Source organism: Hippocampus bargibanti, linkage group LG02 (genome assembly GCF_051943395.1).
Source record: "Hippocampus bargibanti isolate YZ-2025 linkage group LG02, ASM5194339v1, whole genome shotgun sequence".
Classification (NCBI taxonomy): Eukaryota; Metazoa; Chordata; class Actinopteri; order Syngnathiformes; family Syngnathidae; genus Hippocampus; species Hippocampus bargibanti.
The window spans coordinates 4,563,917-4,584,556 of NC_142735.1; the positions used below are offsets into that span (position 1 = coordinate 4,563,917).

The following is a 20,640-nucleotide window of genomic DNA, read 5'->3' on the forward strand; positions in this document are numbered from 1 at the left end:
AACAAAGCGCTAACATGGACAAAAAACGGAAATGCTGCCCCTTGTGGAAAAAACATAATACATATTTATTTACATAGCGCTTTGAAAACAGCTAATACTGTTACAAAGCGCTTAACATGGACAACTATCATATAGAGGAAATAAACATGCTAACTACAGGATACAGTGATACCTCAGTTTACAAACTTAATTGGGTCAGAGGCCATGGCCAACGCTTTATCGGCACCCAAAAAAAGAAACAACAAAACCTGAACAAATTTGGGAATGGCACTCTATGTCATTTTCAATTCCTGCAGAAATTCGTGAATGAGTTAATAAGAGGTGGATTCTGGAATTTAACTGCTCACTCAAGGACACAGTCGTAAATTCACACCCAACACTGTATAAAAATTTGCCTCTTCTGACAGTGCGAAGTTTGTCATGATGAAATAGCACAAGAAAAACAAATTACAAAACATGAGTTGGATGTTCTTTCACCAGACTTTAAAAGGACCTGTGGGTGGTCTATACTGTTTGCAAGGTCAGCCACAGAGACTAACAGTATAAAAAAAGAAACTGAAACAACTTGCACACGACATGTATTTTTGACTTCTGTAAACTCTAATGGCTTTCTTCGGGCTTCTCACGGGCTAAAATGGAATGCCGCTGCATGAATGAAGACTTGTGCATTAGATTCCCAATCAATCCAGTTCAGGAAAATATCATGAATGTAAAACATGGATAATTAAATACAGAATATATAGTCATTTCTTGCATCAGTGTCAACTATCGTCACCCCCTTTCTTTGAGTGCGGAAGTGGTCTGTGTTTGATTGACATTATGTACCATATCGAGTGTACTTTTGCAATCATGGGACCGAAAAAGACCCCACCACAGGCTAGTGTTAAGCCTAAAAAGACATTAAAGAAAATTACGATCGAGCAGAAGAAGGAGATAATTGAAAACCACGAACGAGGTGTGCGTTTGTTTGATTTAGCGTCCCAGTACCAGTATGCTAAGTCGACCATTGCTACCTTACAACTCAGAACGCAACTGGTGTCAATTAAGAGATTTTAAGAGTCTCCTTCTCAGAAGCAAAGAAGAAAAGCCACACCGAAGATTGAGTTACCTACAGTCCTTATGGAAGGTGTTCCTTCCAAACAGTAACTCCCTCCCTCGTCCCCCCCACTCCATTCCATAAAGCCATCAGCTATCATCACAAAGGTAAATAAAATAACTTTATTACACAGTACAGTTTATTTCTTTAATTACAATACAACAGCACATTTATTATAAATAAAATAAGGTATATTTTGTGAAGTTTTAAGACTTATTTAGTAGAAAATTATGTTTTATGAGGTTAAAATGTTGTTTTATTCTCATTTTAATGGTTTCTTATGGGGAATAAATGTTTGGAAAACGAACTTTTCGCCTCACACACACTTTCTGGGAACCAATTATGTTTGTGAGCTGAGGTATCACTGTATACTCAAGACAACCTAATTACAACCTCAAATACACCGCAAACAAATTGCACTTTTTTTTTTCCATTGTCACGTCCTGATTCCAAAATAAACTCTGATGTTCGTGCCGAGTTTTGAAGCATACATCAAACTAAATAAACAACACAGTCACAAATGCATTCTTTGAATGTTAAATTGCCCTGTGATATTCTCTTTGTCTGCTTTTGACTTGGCGGCAGTGGAAACTCTTTCAATGTAAACATCCCTCTGTATTGTAAACGCATCATGTGTAAATGTTTTCAAAGTCATTGTCACTTTCGTCTCATATTAAATTCCAGAAGACTTGATGAGAAACAAACAAACAAGCAAATAGGAACTGGCCTTAAGAAGTTAAGTACTTGACAGATGTGTCCACTTCATCTCATCATTGTGATGTGGATGAATAAATGCAATCTTGCGTTTACACTTGCTGAATTCGTGACCCAAATTTAAAAAGCACTGTTCTGGAAACTTCACATTCACTGAGTTTGAATTTGGTCATTTTTTTGTTGACAAAGTTGAACAGAGAGCTCAAAGGGAGGGAGGGTGGCAAAAGTGGTGGCAACATGCTATGGACCCCACAGTGCAGAGGTGTTCGATTCCGGCTCTTGCCTTTCTGTGTGGAGATTGCATGTTCCCCCTGTGCCTGCATGGGTTTTCTATTTTAAGGGGATACGTCAAAGTTGACTGTCTGAATTTCCAAATGCCTTGAAAAAATGAACATTCACTCCAACAGCTCCATTGCGGTTATTTCAGTGACATCCAGAGAATAACAATGCTTGAAAGTTTAGGGAAAAAAAACGGCTCCAACCCTCCCATCCCATCTCACCGTTGCAATGTCCTCACCGACTCCACAACTGTCAGTCTTCCATTGTCTGGCTCCCGTATAATAGCCTGTAATTATATCAGGTTGAATGGTCGGACTATCTAAAGTGTTCTCTTGAATAGCCACGCTGGCTCTAAATGTCATTTAGCTGAGATTCAGTGAGTGTACATGAAATTGCTTCCTCTTTATTCGAGCCAAATATTGTGCTGCAGCAGTCATTCAACGTCTCCCCAAAGGAGCGGCTTCATTCCTGTTTGGAGGGGTGAATAGATGCTCAATCAACTACTTTTTTTGTATCCATTCATTTTAAAATTATTGCCATATGTGCATGCAACAAAAGTTCACCTTTAGCACGGAATTATTTTACGGAATAATGTATGTCACGCGGCATGCCAGCTAGCTAGCGAGATAGCAAGATAGCTAGCGAGACGGACGGATGGGCCGGCGGACGGCCAGATAGGTGGGTGGGTAGACACAGACGGACGGACGGACAGACAGACAGACAGACAGACAGACAGACAGACAGACAGACAGACAGACAGACAGACAGACAGACAGACAGACAGACAGACAGACAGACAGATAGATAGATAGATAGATAGATAGATAGATAGATAGATAGATAGATAGATAGATAGATAGATAGATAGATAGATAGATAGATAGATAGATAGATAGATAGATAGATAGATAGATAATAAAAGATAGTCACATTCAGGTATGTCATGAGGTGAGATGCTGTTGAATGGAGTGCTTTGAACGCAAATTAAAAGCAGTATCTCAGTATAGATAGACAATGTAGGCTCATAAAGACACAATAGCAGTGGAGTGATTCTAAAAAAAACAATATTAATAATTTAATAATAATCCTGTTTGCACTTTGTGCTAATACCCAGAGGACCACTATGATGCTTAACATTACATTCATAACTTTGCTGCTGTGAAATGTAAATTTCTCCACTGCGAGACTAATAAAGGCAAATCCAATCCAATCCAACAATTTGGAGTGAGCCGGACTTGGAGCATCTTTCAACAAACATGGCTGTCATTGTGGAAGTGAGGCGCTGGAAGACTGCAACCCTTGAAATAGCCAAATACTGTACATTAAAAGTGGACTTACACAACATTGCTTTCTGAAAAAAGATCTGACATGTAGCCCAATTTTCCATATCATTATCTTTGATAGGGGACAAAGAGTATCTCGTCGCTGTCCTGTGAAGCCAATTTGATGTGAACAAGGACACCGCGTCCATGGACATGGATGTGTTTTTCGCAAGACAACAGTTGATATTTGAACAGTGGGCCTGTAGTGAGTTATGCACTGAATACATATTTAACCCTTTAATGGTATATGAATATTGTTGTCATGGAAACTGTTTTGATAAACAAGTTGAGCTTCCCTGAAATATACAACTCATGCTGGGTGCTCTCACTACATGGAATCTTGATCTTCTTTCCTTCTTTGATTTACCCCCGCCCCCCAAAAAATACATTTAAAGTCTCCTCCCCATCCCCCCAATACCTAAAACTTCTACTCCTTCAAATACTCGGAAGTGGCTTCCATGTATCACATGCCGGGTTTATTTTTGATTGCCACAGCTCATTTTGCTGGGTTTGATGGGTCACCGTCTTCGTAGGATCCCAATTTGCCTACCTGCACATTGCCTTAGCAGCAGCATAGGATGGCTTTGTCTCTCGCTTTCTCCACTTAATGGCAAGTGAAGGAAGCTTATTTAATCCGCAGAGCCCACACTGTGCTCCGTGTGGGGTGTAAAGATTTAATGGACAAAGAACTTTGTGCGTCATTGCCAGTGGCATGATTTGCAACATTTCAGACAAACTGACAGGAAGTAGGTTATATACAAAAATCCAATATGCCATAAGATACATCATTAATTGCATTGTTAAAAGGTGCTCAAAATAGTCTAGATGAGCCCCCACAAAAAACACAAAAAAAACCAACAACCATTCACAGTGACATTCACACATATTTGAGTACCCGCAGAAAAATCCCAGAGTCTTAAAACCTAAAATATAGCTATATGCGGTGGAATATTTGTAAAATACGCTCAGTAGAAGTCATTTTACAAATTATGGACACAACTTGCGCGGAGACGTTGGTTGTCCTTTAAGATTTACTCACTTGTACTTTTTGGCATTCGACTCAGCATGATTTGATCTTGGTTTCACGCCCTGGTGCTTTCTACTATCTATGTGACCGCTGTATCCTATAATGCAAACAGGGTCGGATATATCGATAGTCCCGGTTATATCGATATTTTTTCGGACTCCCTTGAATATCGATATAACGAGACTTTACTGTATATGATAGTTGTCCATGTGAAGTGCTTTGTTACAGCTTCAGCTGTTGTTAAAGTGCCAAATACATCAATATGTATTGTATACTTTCATTTCTTTCATAACTTTGCTGCTGTGAAATGTAAATTTCTCCACTGCGAGACTAATAAAGGCAAATCCAATACAATCCAATCCAATTGTATTGTATTGTATTGTGTTGTATTGTATTGTATTGTATTGTATTGTATTTGGGTGGTTGGGGCCCAACTGTCATCCACCATTGCTCACATGGCCGTTTTGAAATGTTTCCTTTTCTCAAAACAGCCATCACATGAACAGCTCGATTAATGCAGCATCAAATGAATTCGTAATGATCAGAGTAAAATGAGTGATACCCATTGGCTGGTAGAGTCAAAGAAAGTGACAAATCTATTTTTTGTAAATCAACTTCCAGGACAAATAACGACAGCGAGTCGATGCAATAGTGGATTAGACGCACGTGCACTGATGAGCTTTTTTTAGGGACTCGATTGTGAAAATCATCTCGAGTGAATGAGCTAATTGATTCTTACAGGCTATGAAACAATTGCTTCCTGAGCTCGGTGCAAACGTCGGCTCAGTCACGTTTCAACACCTCATCTATAAAAGAAGGAACATCGAGTGAGTTCTGAATAGATTGGAGGGTCGTTCATTGAGCGTAAAACACAGGTTTTAGATGAGCGGAAATACCAGGAACAAATAAGTTGTTGATGTCTTTTCTTCTCCGCTGAAGTGTCAGCCAACAATAGATTAAACAACTAATGAAAAGACAGTCAAAATTGTCATTTTTGCTTGTCAAAGTTCCAGCATTGAGTTCCAGTGCAGCATCTTGTTAAAAGGATCTTGGTATTTGTTTAAATTGTGACCTCTTGAGGGGGCCTTCAAAAGTTATATTCTTTGCTTTCTACTTTTATTCCCTGTGTTAATATTATCTGGTAGACAAGAAGCTCTTTGAGTCCCATTTTGGCAGAAAAACGGCATACAAATGAAAGCCAATTTACCCTAACAATAATCTTGACCCATATGGGCAGCACATTTGTTCCACATGACCGTAATGGTTCAGTATCATCTGTGGCACAGACTGTCCAGAACATTTATGTATTTATTTATCTATGTATCTATTTATTTAATTATTTATGGATTTATGAATTCATGTATTCATTTATATATATTTAGGTATGTGTTTATTTCTGTATTTATTCATTTATTCATGCATGTATTTATTTATGCATGCATGTATTTAAGTATGTATTTATGCATGTATTTATTTATTGCTGTATTTATTTATTTCTGTATTGTGTATTTATGTATAAATGTATTTATATATTTGTGTATTTAGGTATTCCGTTCTTTCTTTCTGTATTTATTTATTTCTGTATTTATGTATTAATGTATTTATATATTTGTGTTTTTCTGTAGTTATGTATTCATCTATGTCTTTTTGATGTGTTTGTTTATTTATTTATTTATTTATTTATTTATTTGAGCTATCTATCTATCTATTTATTTGTTTATTTATGTATTTATGCATTTATGCATATATGCATTTATTAATGTATGTCTTCATTAATGTATTTATTTATGTATTAATTTATGTATTTATTTACTTCATTAGTTCTTTATTTGTTTTAATTTGTTTATTTAATCTATCTATCTATCTATCTAGAACTATGAAAACGTCATGAATTTAATGAGGACCTATTAAGTTAGCATATGATCCATCCATCTATCTACCTACCGATCTGTTTAGTTGTTTGTTTAATTTTGCTCATCACCGCTGTATGCGGATTCATTTGGTGAATTCATAAGTGAGACACTTTTTATCATTTGAATTGATCTATATATATATATATATATATATATATATATATATATATATATATATTTTTTTTTTTTTTTTTTTTTTTTTTTTTTGTCGATATAAGCATTAGATCTTTTCTTCCTTTATGATAGTTTTTATTTTAGCAAATATATATATGTAAGGTTATCAGCACACTCTTTGCCTTTACCTTGGATAACAACATCAACATTTGTCGTCCTTCCTGGCCTTTGAAATACAAACTCTCACAATAAGCTGCGTTTCTAGGGCAAAAGATCGATTGGATACCGCTGCAAGTCTGATGAAGGTAATTGCAGGATGAATAAGGAACGGAGGTCAGGCAATGAACACTCCAGTTGTGTCTTTAATGGGCTTCCGCCTGCGATCGTAAAGATTTCGCAGTGACAGACCCTTAACCCCTGATAAGGCTTCGGAGAATCAATCAAGCATCTTGATTGGGACAAATAAAGACAATCTATTTTTCGATTTAAAACATTCAAACTTTGCTTCGTGTTAATTTGTTGGAGTGTTTGTGTTGGCCTTAAGGAGGTCCTTGCTAATGAATCAGTGAGCCTCTTTTCCTGCATGATTTATCCTTGGAGGAAAATAGGACACCATTTGTGATCTTTCTTACAGTCTTTTCTATGAAAGTCAAAGTACAGTATATTCTGCACAGCTTGACATTTCGACCATAACCCGCACATGATCTTTGTCCTCTGGCTCATTTGTCTTTCATGTTATCTTCATTCAGAAGGAGCAAAAAGTAGGTGGCACTAGAAAGTGCTATCTCTGCATTGTCTGGAGATACAGTACAAGGCCTTTGTGTGGTTAAAATGCTGAGCTTGGCTCATCGGAGCGGGCCTTGCCTTGGGCCGAACCTTGACACGATGGACCCCTTGCTCTCGTTTCTGCTGATAAGGAGGGAAGGCGAAGAGACACTGCCAAATGAAAAATATTTTTCTTTTCCATTGTTTGACATAAGGTCTTAATTTCCTCCATTCGAAAACATTGACAGAAAATTGACCGAGATCTGAAAATAGTCAACCAAGATTGTTTACATACAAAACTATATTCATAAGGCTCCAAACCATCCATGAGGCATAAATACCTATTGACATACTGCCATGTTTCAATGTTATTTTCTGCCCTGTTTCTCAAGATCTTTAAACACACTTTTAAAATAGCACAATAAAACAATTTGAATACACAGTGAGAGTGTAACAGAAATGCATAACCTTAACATTTTGTAGAAATAGGGAAAACAAATCCCCTTTTTTCAGCATAATATATATCATGACCCAAGATGAACAAGATTTGAAAATTTAAACAACACTCATTGCTTTCTAATAATAATAATAATAATAATAATAATAATAATAATAATACAGTAAAGTCTCGTTATATCGATACGCAAGGGAATCCGAAAAAATATCGATATAACCGGGACTATCGATATATCCGATCCTGTGGGGGGGTGCGTAAATGCGGCATCTTTGTTATGGCATGTAATTTCATCATTGGGTTCATGGATTGCGTATCTAACATGTTTTTTGTACAGTAGTGAAGTGAAAAATAAAGTTGTGCATAAAATAAAAACGTCTTTACACTTTTTAATGACTATTTCCTTTCAAAAATGCAACCAACCAATGCTAAATCGTCAAGTTCTATTCACACGAAGCCACGAACGCCAGCATGTACAATCATATGAAAAACAGTGATTGTTGCAAACAATAAAGATATCTGGATGCAACACAATTAAATACTGTACATGGATGAAAAACCAAAACTGCAACGTTTACATAACTTACGTGACGTTCGAGAGTGGCTGAATAGAATCCCGGCGCGCAGCTGTGACGTTACAACAGCTTTTTGACTGACTCAAGAAACACAAAAAGTGATGTTGGTTGCCCTTTAATGCACAGTATGGAATGTACAGTCATTTTCAAAATCATGACGCTTCAGCAGACAAAACAACAAACATTGTTGCAAAAAACGCTTGCATTCATGTAACAGTACATGTACATAACACTGCAATTAGTATGTATGTAAGCTATTTAAAAAAGTCATCAATCTTCTTCTGCTTCCCATTTTTATATTTTAATATGAACACTTCCATCTTGTTTAACGTTTCTAAAAAACCGGATGCATTTTCTACGGATTCAAAGAAAGATCGCGTGTCCGCAACCCCTTGCAACGCTTTTGTCGAAGTTGCAAAAGGTGTGCATTCAGTCGCTTCTTCTTCATCGTCATCAGCATCATCATCATCATCATCACGGGAATCTACTGTGGCATACTTGGCTTTGACCTCCGCTGCGATATCCGCATCTGATGAGCTTGGGAATGTCGCAATGTCTTTGTCGACTGCGACATACGATGCAATGTCGGCGACTTTTAGCTTTTCAGCCAACACTGCAAGAGGAATGTTGTCGTCATCCTCTTCGTTAGCTGCAGATGTTTCCTCACTGCACCCTGGATTTTCAAATTTGCAGTGACGGAAGCAGTTCTTGATGGTGTTTTCGGACACCGTGCTCCACGCTTTGGAAATTGCTCTGATGGCATCCAAAACAGTCCATTGTTGAAGACACACGAGCAGCCGTCTGATACACACGAGCTGCCGTCTGAAAATGGCGTCTGCTCGGGAGAGCTGCTCACGTAACAAGACACGTGACCAAGTTGACCAATGGCGCGACGGATATATCGATGTAAACAACAAAAATGGCCGGCGGGGGATGAAAAGGAGCACCGTAATAACCGGATTATCGTAACAACCGGGTATCGTACTAAACGGTACTAATTATACATAAAAAGACTAGAAATGTGCAAGGGAAATGAAAATAATATCGTAATAAGTGGTACTATCGTTATAACCGATATCGATATAACGAGACTTTACTGTAATATGACTACTACTACTACTACTACTAATAATAATAATAATAATAATAATAATATTTTGTGCCAGCGTTCACTCTACCAGGAAGTAACACGGCAGCAATGTTATGAAAGGAAGCGGAAAGGAAAGAAAGAAGTAGAAAAACAAAATACAGGAGCTGCTGGAAAGGCAGCCACTCTCGCGGTGCCATCTTGAAATCAAAAAAGCAAAAAAACTAAATAACAAATATGACAATACAAAGACACAGAGTCATTCATTCTTCAGCACTTGCTGTGCCCTCTTTGTGACATGAAGCAGTTAGGGTAATGGTGGAATTACAACTAAAATCAACGAGAGTTAGGAACAAAATGGTGTTAAAAAGGAATAACATGAACTAGAGACACCATACAGTTGAAACCTGCGATGGAGAGTGGCTTCTTGCATTTTACCAATTACTTTTATGGCCAAATATTCACTCATGAAATCGTCTTTAACTTTATTTATTAACACTGATACTTTATGAGTGTCAATATTTATGAGTGTCAATATTTGTCAATTACTGGAAATAAACTGCTAAAAAATATGAAGTAATTTTTGATGTACAAGTGCTTTGTGTTTATGAGAGACACAATTGGTTAATTTTATGAGAAAAAATATTCTGCCAACGTTTTACTTTGACTTTTGGTTCTGGTGAAAGTCACCTCACTTCACTGTGGGCAGCACTGCAATGCTGCATACTGTCAAACTATGATAAACTGAAAACAGAGAACTAGATGACATTGTTGTCACTGAGTTGGATATCTTTGAGCAACGGATTGGTGAAGACAAACAATGGAACAAAAAATTCGACACTAATGCTAACGGGCATATCTTTTTTAGGCCCTGAGAGGACTATTACTGCCACTTCCTGTGCCACAATCATTCTCCAAAGATGAATATTTTTTTCAATGTTGCCTAACTTGAAGAATGTTAGAAAATGCTAGCGCTTTTTACGATGCAACGCTGTCTCAAACATATACTCCAAATCAGTAAAATATCAATTTAGCATCAACGGCGCGAGTGCACACGCTCAGACGGCAGAGAGCGAAACAGATGGAGGCCGCAAGTGAGTCGCTCAGATGGACGACTGCCGTAAACAAACCTGCGATTTGGGATTTGACGGCTAAGAGGAATGTTGTCTTGAGTCAGTCATGAGAGAAGTGCAAGGGAGCATGAACTATGCGAGCAGCAGACTGGAAGAACATAAGTGAATGAGAACGAAGCTCCAAAGATCCAAAGGAACCCCCACAATACAACGCCTTTGGCATAAGATGAGACTGTTCAGAATTAGCTTGAAATGAAGAACGTCTGCTCTCTGTGTTGCTGAGACACGCATTATATTGTTGTACATCTTTCTCTGCATTAATCACATTCTCTTGACTTTTTTGGAAATTGAAATAGTAGTCAGTAATTGACCTTTGAACTCGACCTTGAAAATCAACAGTGTTTGACATTATGAAGAAAAAATACAGTTGAAAGCACAAGAAAGGAAATTTCAGAATCAGAAAGCTTGTAATAGTCCCACGATAGGGAAATTCGCAATATATAATATATAAATTAATTGGACCTTGAACTGTAATTACCGAAGCAAACAAACATCTCAAATGTATCAAAACAAATACGATTCTAGATCTGACATCCACAACTCATCACAAACAATTTCAAAACAGTTCATTGATTGTTTTTACCTCTAATCTGAGGTATGTCAGGTCAAGTCAGGAAATAATGGAAACTGGAACTGTCTGAATACAGACTCTTGAGTTGTTGATGTTTCAAAATCTATTGGTGTCTTGATCATCAGTTATGTCTGACCACTTCTGTAGCATAAAATAGGCTTTCTCCAATTCATGCTTTTGTTTCACTCGTTCCAATGTTACGATGCTAACAAAACTATTCTACCTCACAGGAAGACCACTCAAAGAAGCAGATGGTGCTCACAAAATCTCATTGTTTTCCCTACAGCGGCTCGTGTTTGACCTTTAAACTGACGTCAAGTTCACCCGGGGGGCACACATGAAGCGCAGCACAATTTTTCTGAAAAGGTTCCTGTGTTATGAGCTCGTACTCTGGAAAATGGTGAACAAGCAGGGTCTTAATCGCATTCAGAGTCCACATCATCAGTTCTGTAAACGGTCCAGAGATGACCTTGTACTCCACGCCACTTGCTTTGCGGATTAGTGCGCAGGTGCAAACACGCATGAGCGCAGAAGACACATGCACTCAGTCAGAAACAGCCACATGTACACAAGTCTGGGAGAAAGAGAGAAATGGAGAGAGACAGAAAGAGAGAGAGAGAGAAAGAAAGACAGAGTGAAAGAGAGAAAGAGAGAGAGAGAGAGACAGAAAGAGAGAGAAAAACAGAGAAAGATATATATATATACAGTAAAGTCTCGTTATATCGATATCGGTTATAACGATAGTACCGCTTATTACGATATTATTTTCATTTCCCTTGCACATTTCTAGTCTTTTTATGTATAATTAGTACCGTTTAGTACGATACCCGGTTGTTACGATAATCCGGTTATTACAGTGCTCCTTTTCATCCCCCGCCGGCCATTTTTGTTGTTTACATCGATATATCCGTCGCGCCATTGGTCAACTTGGTCACGTGTCTTGTTACGTGAGCAGCTCTCCCGAGCAGACGCCATTTTCAGACGGCAGCTCGTGTGTATCAGACGGCTGCTCGTGTGTCTTCAACAATGGACTGTTTCGGATGCCATCAGAGCAATTTCCAAAGCGTGGAGCACGGTGTCCGAAAACACCATCAAGAACTGCTTCCGTCACTGCAAATTTGAAAATCCAGGGTGCAGTGAGGAAACATCTGCAGCTAACGAAGAGGATGACGACAACATTCCTCTTGCAGTGTTGGCTGAAAAGCTAAAAGTCGCCGACATTGCATCGTATGTCGCAGTCGACAAAGACATTGCGACATTCCCAAGCTCATCAGATGCGGATATCGCAGCGGAGGTCAAAGCCAAGTATGCCACAGTAGATTCCCGTGATGATGATGATGCTGATGACGATGAAGAAGAAGCGACTGAATGCACACCTTTTGCAACTTCGACAAAAGCGTTGCAAGGGGTTGCGGACACGCGATCTTTCTTTGAATCCGTAGAAAATGCATCCGTTTTTTTAGAAACGTTAAACAAGATGGAAGTGTTCATATTAAAATATAAAAATGGGAAGCAGAAGAAGATTGATGACTTTTTTAAATAGCTTACATACATACTAATTGCAGTGTTATGTACATGTACTGTTACATGAATGCAAGCGTTTTTTGCAACAATGTTTGTTGTTTTGTCTGCTGAAGCGTCATGATTTTGAAAATGACTGTACATTCCATACTGTGCATTAAAGGGCAACCAACATCACTTTTTGTGTTTCTTGAGTCAGTCAAAAAGCTGTTGTAACGTCACAGCTGCGCGCCGGCATTCTATTCAGGCACTCTCGAACGTCACATAAGTTATGTAAATGTTGCAGTTTTGGTTTTTCATCCATGTACAGTATTTAATTGTGTTGCATCCAGATATCTTTATTGTTTGCAACAATCACTGTTTTTCATATAATTGTACATGTTGGCGTTCGTGGCTTCGTGTGAATAGAACTTGACGATTTAGCATTGGTTGGTTGCATTTTTGAAAGGAAATAGTCATTAAAAAGTGTAAAGACGTTTTTATTTTATGCACAACTTTATTTTTCACTTCACTACTGTACAAAAAACATGTTAGATACGCAATCCATGAACCCAATGATGAAATTACATGCCATAACAAAGATGCCGCATTTACGCACCCCCCCCCCCACACACACACAGGATCGGATATATCGATAGTCCCGGTTATATCGATATTTTTTCGGATTCCCTTGCGTATCGATATAACGAGACTATATATATATATATATATATATATATATATATATATATATATATATATATATATATATATATATATATATATATATATATATATATATATATACATACATACATATATATATATATATATATATTCTTGTATATCTTGTATAGTGCCTCTTTGCATTTTTGGGGGGGAATTGAATAGTGCCTCTGCAATTTTTTTGCTCATGATACTAGTGCAGCGTGTTCAACCGGAAACAAATTCCTTGTGTGTTCTACGTACTTGGCAATAAAGATGATTCTGATTCTGAGAAAGAGAAAGAAAGAGAAAGTGAGAAAGAAAGTGAGAGAGACAAATAGAGTGAAAAAGAGAGAAAGACTGTGAGAGAGAGAGAGAGAGAGAGAGAGAGAGAGAGAGAGAGAGAGAGAGAGAGAGAGAGAGAGAGAGAGAGAGAGAGAGAGAGAGAGAGAGAGAGAGAGAGAGAGAGAGAGATGTCAAAAGGCACAGTTGTTCACAAGCATGTGCATGAGCAAATATAGTCCATAAGTTTAACGGAGATATCAAGCCAAAAATCTTCTTTACAATAGGATGTTCCACATCGCCCCATGAGTCAAAAAAAATACTTTCAAATTTCATTAATTCCATCAAATATGAATTTAGGTGGCCATTTTGTCACTTGCTCACAACTGAAAATTACATCACACCGCTGAAGGACTCAGCTCGCAAATGCTACCAAACCCAGGAAACAGGTTTTCACGTAACTTCCTCTTAAATTATGTCTCTCAATGGACAAATGTAAGTAACTTTTAGGAACCCATGAAATCATCAAAAAAATAACCTGTAGGCAACGAGGCCAAAAGATGGATGGGCAGAAAGATAAACATTGCTGTGCCATCACTGTGCGCCATCTGTGTGGGAATTTCTAAGTAACAGAGGACGCTGCTCGTTGAGCCGGTGTCTCACGAGATTTGAAGTCATAATGCAAATGTCCCGTTTGATCTGTCCTGGATGAACATATTCAGTAAAAGCATAAAAAATCAATTTAACATATTGGAGTTGTGACTATGGATGTTAATCCAGTTGCTCTTATACCTGGAAACCCATGTGACCCCATTTTGTTTGTGTGGGTCTGTGTGTGTTTGTGGGCATGTGTGTGTGGATAATCATATGGATTTAAATAATGGAATGAATGTGCACATCAATGCACTTTTCAGAGGAAGATTACAGCTTGTCATAGTTATCCCATGAATACGCATGCTCTGTTGTTGTTTTTTTAGCCACAACAATGGCTTCAACATGTTTGGTTCATGGAACAACCTTTGCTAAATTAAATACGGTAATAATACTGACCATCTGCTGACCATCGAAACTATTGATCAAGCACAGAAACATTAATAGTAATATGTTATTATTATTGCTATTCTTCATTCATTCAATTTCCAATCCACTTATCATCACTATGATCGCAGGGTGTGCAGGAGCCTATCCCAGCTGACTTTGGGCAGTGGACGGGGTGCACGGTCAGGGGCGTTCCTTCCGTGACGTGAAGTCAGGACTCGTCACCAACTCAAAAGCAAGACTTCCGGAATATTCAGCGCAAGTCTTAAGACGTAAAATATAGCCATATGCGGTTGAATCTTTGTAAAATACGCTCTGTAGAAGTCATTTGAAGCGATTTTACACATTACAACTTGTCCGGAGGCGTCGGTTGTCCTTTTAATCAGCCGACCATGCGTGCTTTTGGAACGTGGGAGGAAACCTACACAAGTAGAGCATGCGCTGGAAAGTGGACATGCTCACCACTCATTTTGGGAAGTAATACACCTTTCAATCATAAAATTATCAAAGTGTCTCACAATGAAACACTCATTCGAATGAAGCGTCCACAGGATAGTAACACTTCTGACAGCATTATAAAGCCAACATTAGAGTGTCTCCCCCGCTAAGCAAGTACGCGCTGACAGTCCTCATAATAAGCATAATGATATGGACGGAACATCGTCATTTGACTGCACAAGTGGGGGAACACCGGCGACTGACACATCCAATTAATCTCACGCCGGCCTGTTGAACGGGAGCCCGCGATGGCCGCTTTGAATACGCGTTATGACACGCCTCTCAATGGATGAAACGCACAAGACTTTTGCTCTTTTGTTTCTGCCTCGCACTCAGTTTCGTCGTTCATCATTTTAATGGATTCTTTTTGTTGTGCAGTACCTTTTCTTTTCTGGAAAATGTTCCCTTGCATGTCCAACCATACTCTGAGACCTTAGCATCAAAAGGATTAGCATAACAACTGGGTTTTTTCTGTTTTTTTAAGTTTTGCTTTTTTTTTTTTAGTAGTTTGTTTTCATTATATATACAGTAAAGTCTCGTTATATCGATATCGGATATATCGATAGTCCCGGTTATATCGATACTATTTCTATGCACGCACGGAGAAAATTACATGCAAACAGGGTCGGATATATCGATAGTCCCGGTTATATCGATATTTTTTCGGACTCCCTTGAATATCGATATAACGAGACTTTACTGTATATATACAGTAAAGTCTCGTTATGGGGACTATCGATATAACCGGGACTATCGATATATCCGACCCTGTTTGCATGTAATTTTCTCCGTGCGTGCATAGAAATAGTATCGATATAACCGGGACTATCGATATATCCGATATAACGAGACTTTACTGTATATACAGTGTATAAATATATATATATATATATATATATATATATATGGTTTTTGCATAATTTTAAATCACAAATAATAATAATAATAATAATAATAATAATAATAATAATAGATGTTGTTTGTTCTTTTGGGGTTCCACCACAAGAAAACAGTGATTTATTGTAAAGCATTGAATGCCTCAGGAAGTAAAACAAAGATTTCTTGAAATTTAAATGAAAAATGAAATGATCCTTTTTTTGTTCTCTACATTTTTACCTGTATGTTGACGGCTTTGTAAATTAAATCTACTGAGTGTGTGAATACATTTTGCATGTTTTGTTTTGCAACTGCTGAAAACTTAACTTCTTACATGTTCCCAAATCCCCGTTTAACATTCAGTTCAATGATAATTCTCTTCGCGGGGGGCTCAACCTAATTTTGCATGATGCTAATCCTACAATCATCCTGCATGTACACTAATCTCGAAATGAAAAAAAAACGATTATGACATCTCATGGGATGGGTGGTCTTCATCCGTTGGAGCAGGGACGGGGAACCTTCAACCCATGAGCCATATACGGCCAAACCAAAGACACAATATATACGCTTTGGATGTTTCGATAATAGACCACGTGCATGTGTGTGTGTGTGTGTTCTCGTTTATATGTGGTTATGGGGACAAAAACCTGTTTAAACAGTCACGTCCTGGGGACCATTTGACATATGGGGACAAAAAAAACTGGTCCCCATAAAGAAAACATAAAAAATGTTTCAGAAAGGGTGGTCCCTAGAAGTGATGATCCGAAAAGTGGTCCCCAGAAAGCATAAAAACGTGTATGTGTGTGTGTGTGTGTGTGTGCGTGCGTGTGTGCGTATGTGAGGCAGGACATGCCGACTCCCCTTTGAATGCAATTATTTTTCAAGCACCAATTACCGGCTACCTTCTCCCTAAGGCAGTAAATTGATTTTTTTCTTTTCAATGCATAGCTTTATTAGTCATGGGCCTTGAAAAGCAGGTAGAGACGAGCTGAGTGTATATATATAACACTGCAGCTGTTATTTAAAGGCTGCCACCATGGTGGAAGAAGACCAAATAAAATGTACCATATTTTTCGGTGTATATGGTGCACCCAAAAGCCTTGATTTTCTTCAAAAGATGACCCTGCGCCTTATACGCCTGTGCGCCTTATATGTGAAGTAATATTGAGCCAGAACCTTTTTAAACATGTGCTTCATTGAGCCTGATAATAATATTAATACTAATAACACATTTCAATTATAAGCGCCTTTCAAAACTCTCAAGGCCACTTTACAGTAACAGGATACGTTCTTTCTGTGGGTGAGCAGCGGCGGCCACACACGCCAGTATTCACTCAAGCCGGAATAACTCAAATAGATAGAAAGCTAGCTTGCTAGCTAATAGTTACCTAGTAGGTAAATAGCTAGCTAGTTAGCTACATAGCTAACAGACAGCAAATAGATAGCTAGCTAGGTAGCCAGCTAGCCAGATAAATACAAAGAAATGGAGAGGAAACCTTTTACACATGCACTACCGTTACTTAAAGGACAACCGACACAAGTTGCGTCTATAATTTGTAAAAGCACTAAAAAACTACATAAATAATGCCATGGTGAATCGTGTGTCGCACCGAGCTACCAATTGCGGTAAAACGCATAAAGAAGGTGTTTCTTCTCCAACGGAGCTTGTGCGCCATCTTGTGTATATTCTGGGACGCTATTTTTGGAGTTCAGATGGCTCGAATTGATACGGAAGGACTTCTTTAATCTATTGCAAACATGTATGCTTTCCTCTTCAGAACTATTGGAATCCTATTCATAAGTGGATGAGTAACAAGAAAGTATCTTTTCCACATCTGAACTCTCTGGAGCCGTTGTTTTGATTCTCAAGCAGGGCAGTTTGTGACAATGTATCAGAAAAACGTTTTACAGCATCTAAAATACCCAAAACACGCAGTATGATATTTTTAGTCAAATGCAAAACAACAATTAAAATTCCATGTCATTTTGAGGGGTGAAAATGTAGTACCGAAAAGAGGCAGAAGATGGTGACAAAGCTCCATGGAAAGCTCCGTGGAAACGGGCTGATTAATTCCTTACAATTTTTTTTTACAAATTTTTATCAAATAGATGCTCGGTGCAACACACAAGGATTGACCATCGCGTTATTTATGTGTTTTCCTTCTAATTTCGCCATCAACACGAAGTTTTTAGACCAAACAAAGTACCGCAAAATGCATTGAGGTGATGCAAGATATGTCCTTTCACGGTCAGGGGCGTTCCTTCAGTGACGTGACGTGAGTACTTGTCACCAACTCAAAAACAAGACTTCCGGAATATTCAGTGCAAGTCTTAAAACGTAAAATATTGCTATATGCGATGGAATCTTTGTAAAATATGCTCAGTAGAAGTCATTTTAAGCAATTTCACAAATTATGGACACAACTTGTCCGGGGCGTCGGTTGTCCTTTAAAGTGTCCCAAAACTGCCACAAAATTAGCAGTCCCGCCCCCTTGTTCGTGGGCGGGAATCTCGCCATTTCTGAGCTAATTTTGTGGCAGTTTTGGGACACTTTAAGTCATTTTTATTGGTGTTTTGCATTTGAATAAAAATATCATACTGCGTGTTTTGGGTATTTTAGATGCTATAAAACGTTTTTCTGATGTCAGGAAACCAAAAAATGGTGTCAGTTGTCCTTTAAGCCTTATACACCAGAAAATACGGTAAGGATAAACCTAAAAAAAATAAAACACATTTTTTTGCTGAGAATCTGTTGGGAGTGAGATAAAAACTCCCCAAACAGTATTACTTGTTTATTTTGTTTTCGTTTGGGGTTTGGAGTTAGTGTTGTGTTGTGATGAATGGAAGGAAGTTTAGAAAAATGAATGATGACGGGTAGCTGAACAGGATAGGTGTTCACTTCTCCAACATCCTCTATAAACAATCCAACCTATAGAGAGAGAGAGAGAGAGAGAGAAGAGAGAGAGAGAGAGAGAGAGAGAGAGAGAGAGAGAGAGAGAGAGAGAGAGAGAGAGAGAGAGAGAGAGAGAGAGACGTTGATCGCCTCCAAGGAGTTTTTTACAGATACCTTTGCTGTTATGGGACCGAAAAAGACCCTACCACAGGCTCGTGTTCAGTCGAAGAAGACACAAAACAAAATTACAGTCGAGGAGAAGAAGGAGATCATTAAGAAACACAAACGAGGTATGCGCTTGTGGCGCCACAGGTGTGACGGCTTTCATGTGAATCTCAGCCCGACACATTTCCCACGCTGTGTGTCACTTCCCCGAGAGTAACTTTCTACTATCATTCTACAAATAAAGAGCCCGGTACCGATATGCTAAGACCACAATTGCTACCATCCTTCGCAACAAAGCTTTACACAGAGGCGTTATTCACTCGATGCTTTCACGTGACTAAGGACACCGAACTTGTCACGTGCAAGTTGACAGCTGGGGCGGGGCCGCCGCTCCCGACCTCCGCCAGCTGCTGTCAATCCCCTCACCGATACTGGGACATTTAAACGAGACGCTGTCACCTCACCAGTGATGATTACGACGCCTCGCACCTCGCCAGTGTCTTGGACTTGCCAGCACAAGAGTTTGCTTCGCCCGAGGTGATTGTTAGCCGCGATCGCATAAGTGTGTTGCTTTCTGGGATTGCGAGCTTGGCGCACCCTCGTGTGCCATTTTATTTTGCCTAGCTTGATAGGCTGGACGGATCGCCCCCGCCCGCCTTCTTTTGTCGTGTTTTATTCAGAGTCCGTGGAATCATCGGACTCGCGCCTTTTGTTTTAATGTTCTAGTAGCTGTAGGTTCTTACTCTGGTTCTTTGTATGTCTGTTATGAAGACACTGAAGATGTCCAAGACAATACAAAATATGGGGTTTTTAAATGCAAAAAAATAAATAAAGGAAGGACAAAGCAGTATATATTTGTTGTTTTTTTTAATTTATGAAAATGGAAGTGCTTTTTAAGAAGGTTGCGGCTTTTCCAGCACTTACTGAGAGATAGAAGTGCGGGGGGTGGGGGGGGGGGGTTTCAATTAAATATCACACCACGTAAAACTTGCACCTGAATGTCGGTAATATTTGAATTGTTTAGTAGGACAGGCGCTTGGTCTCATGTTTGAGTAACTAAGAGTGGTGAAGATCATGAGAATTTCAATTCAAACTAAGTCATCTTTACTTTCCCATCCATTTTATTCTCACTCTTCAGCCTCTCAACTAATGAGTTTGTTGACTTCCCATTTTTTAGGCGTTTCTTGAGATGTTTGCTTGGCCTGCTTTCTATAAAAAGAGAAAAAAAAGTAATGTGCATATTTTATTTGTGAGATGTAAATGAGCTGTTGATGTAATTATGACTGGACTAGCTTGTGGTCCCAGGACGATGTGCAGCTCTTTTTACACGTATGCATCAATGAGGGCATTGATTTGCATTCCAAAATGAAAGTTGGAGAACCCTTATTTCTACTTTCCGTTTTCAAGTTAAATATAAACTTTGAAACAATCCGTCAGTCAGCTATCTACTCACAAGCAAAACTTGGTTATCTTGGTTGTCAGACATGTTTTGTTAAGATTGAGCTGGAGTGCTGTGAGGGCGGACATTTTGTGGGATACTGAATTTTTGACCTCTTGTAGTCTTGAAAACAGCATTAGATGGAGAAATAGTGTGCTTAAAAAAACCTGTGTTTGAGTTATAAGTTTGCAA

At 38.6% G+C, this 20,640-nt stretch overlaps 1 long non-coding RNA gene across 2 annotated transcripts in view; it reads right to left on the bottom strand.

The window, feature by feature from the left end:
• Nucleotides 1-1,130: 1,130 nt before the first annotated feature.
• Nucleotides 1,131-20,640, bottom strand: part of LOC148901260 (uncharacterized) — a 29,888-nt gene continuing 10,378 nt past the window's right edge. For both annotated transcript variants that reach the window (XR_016117820.1, XR_016117819.1), the window contains one exon: nucleotides 1,131-2,557. This is a non-coding gene — a long non-coding RNA (uncharacterized LOC148901260). The remainder of the gene's footprint in view (nucleotides 2,558-20,640) is intronic.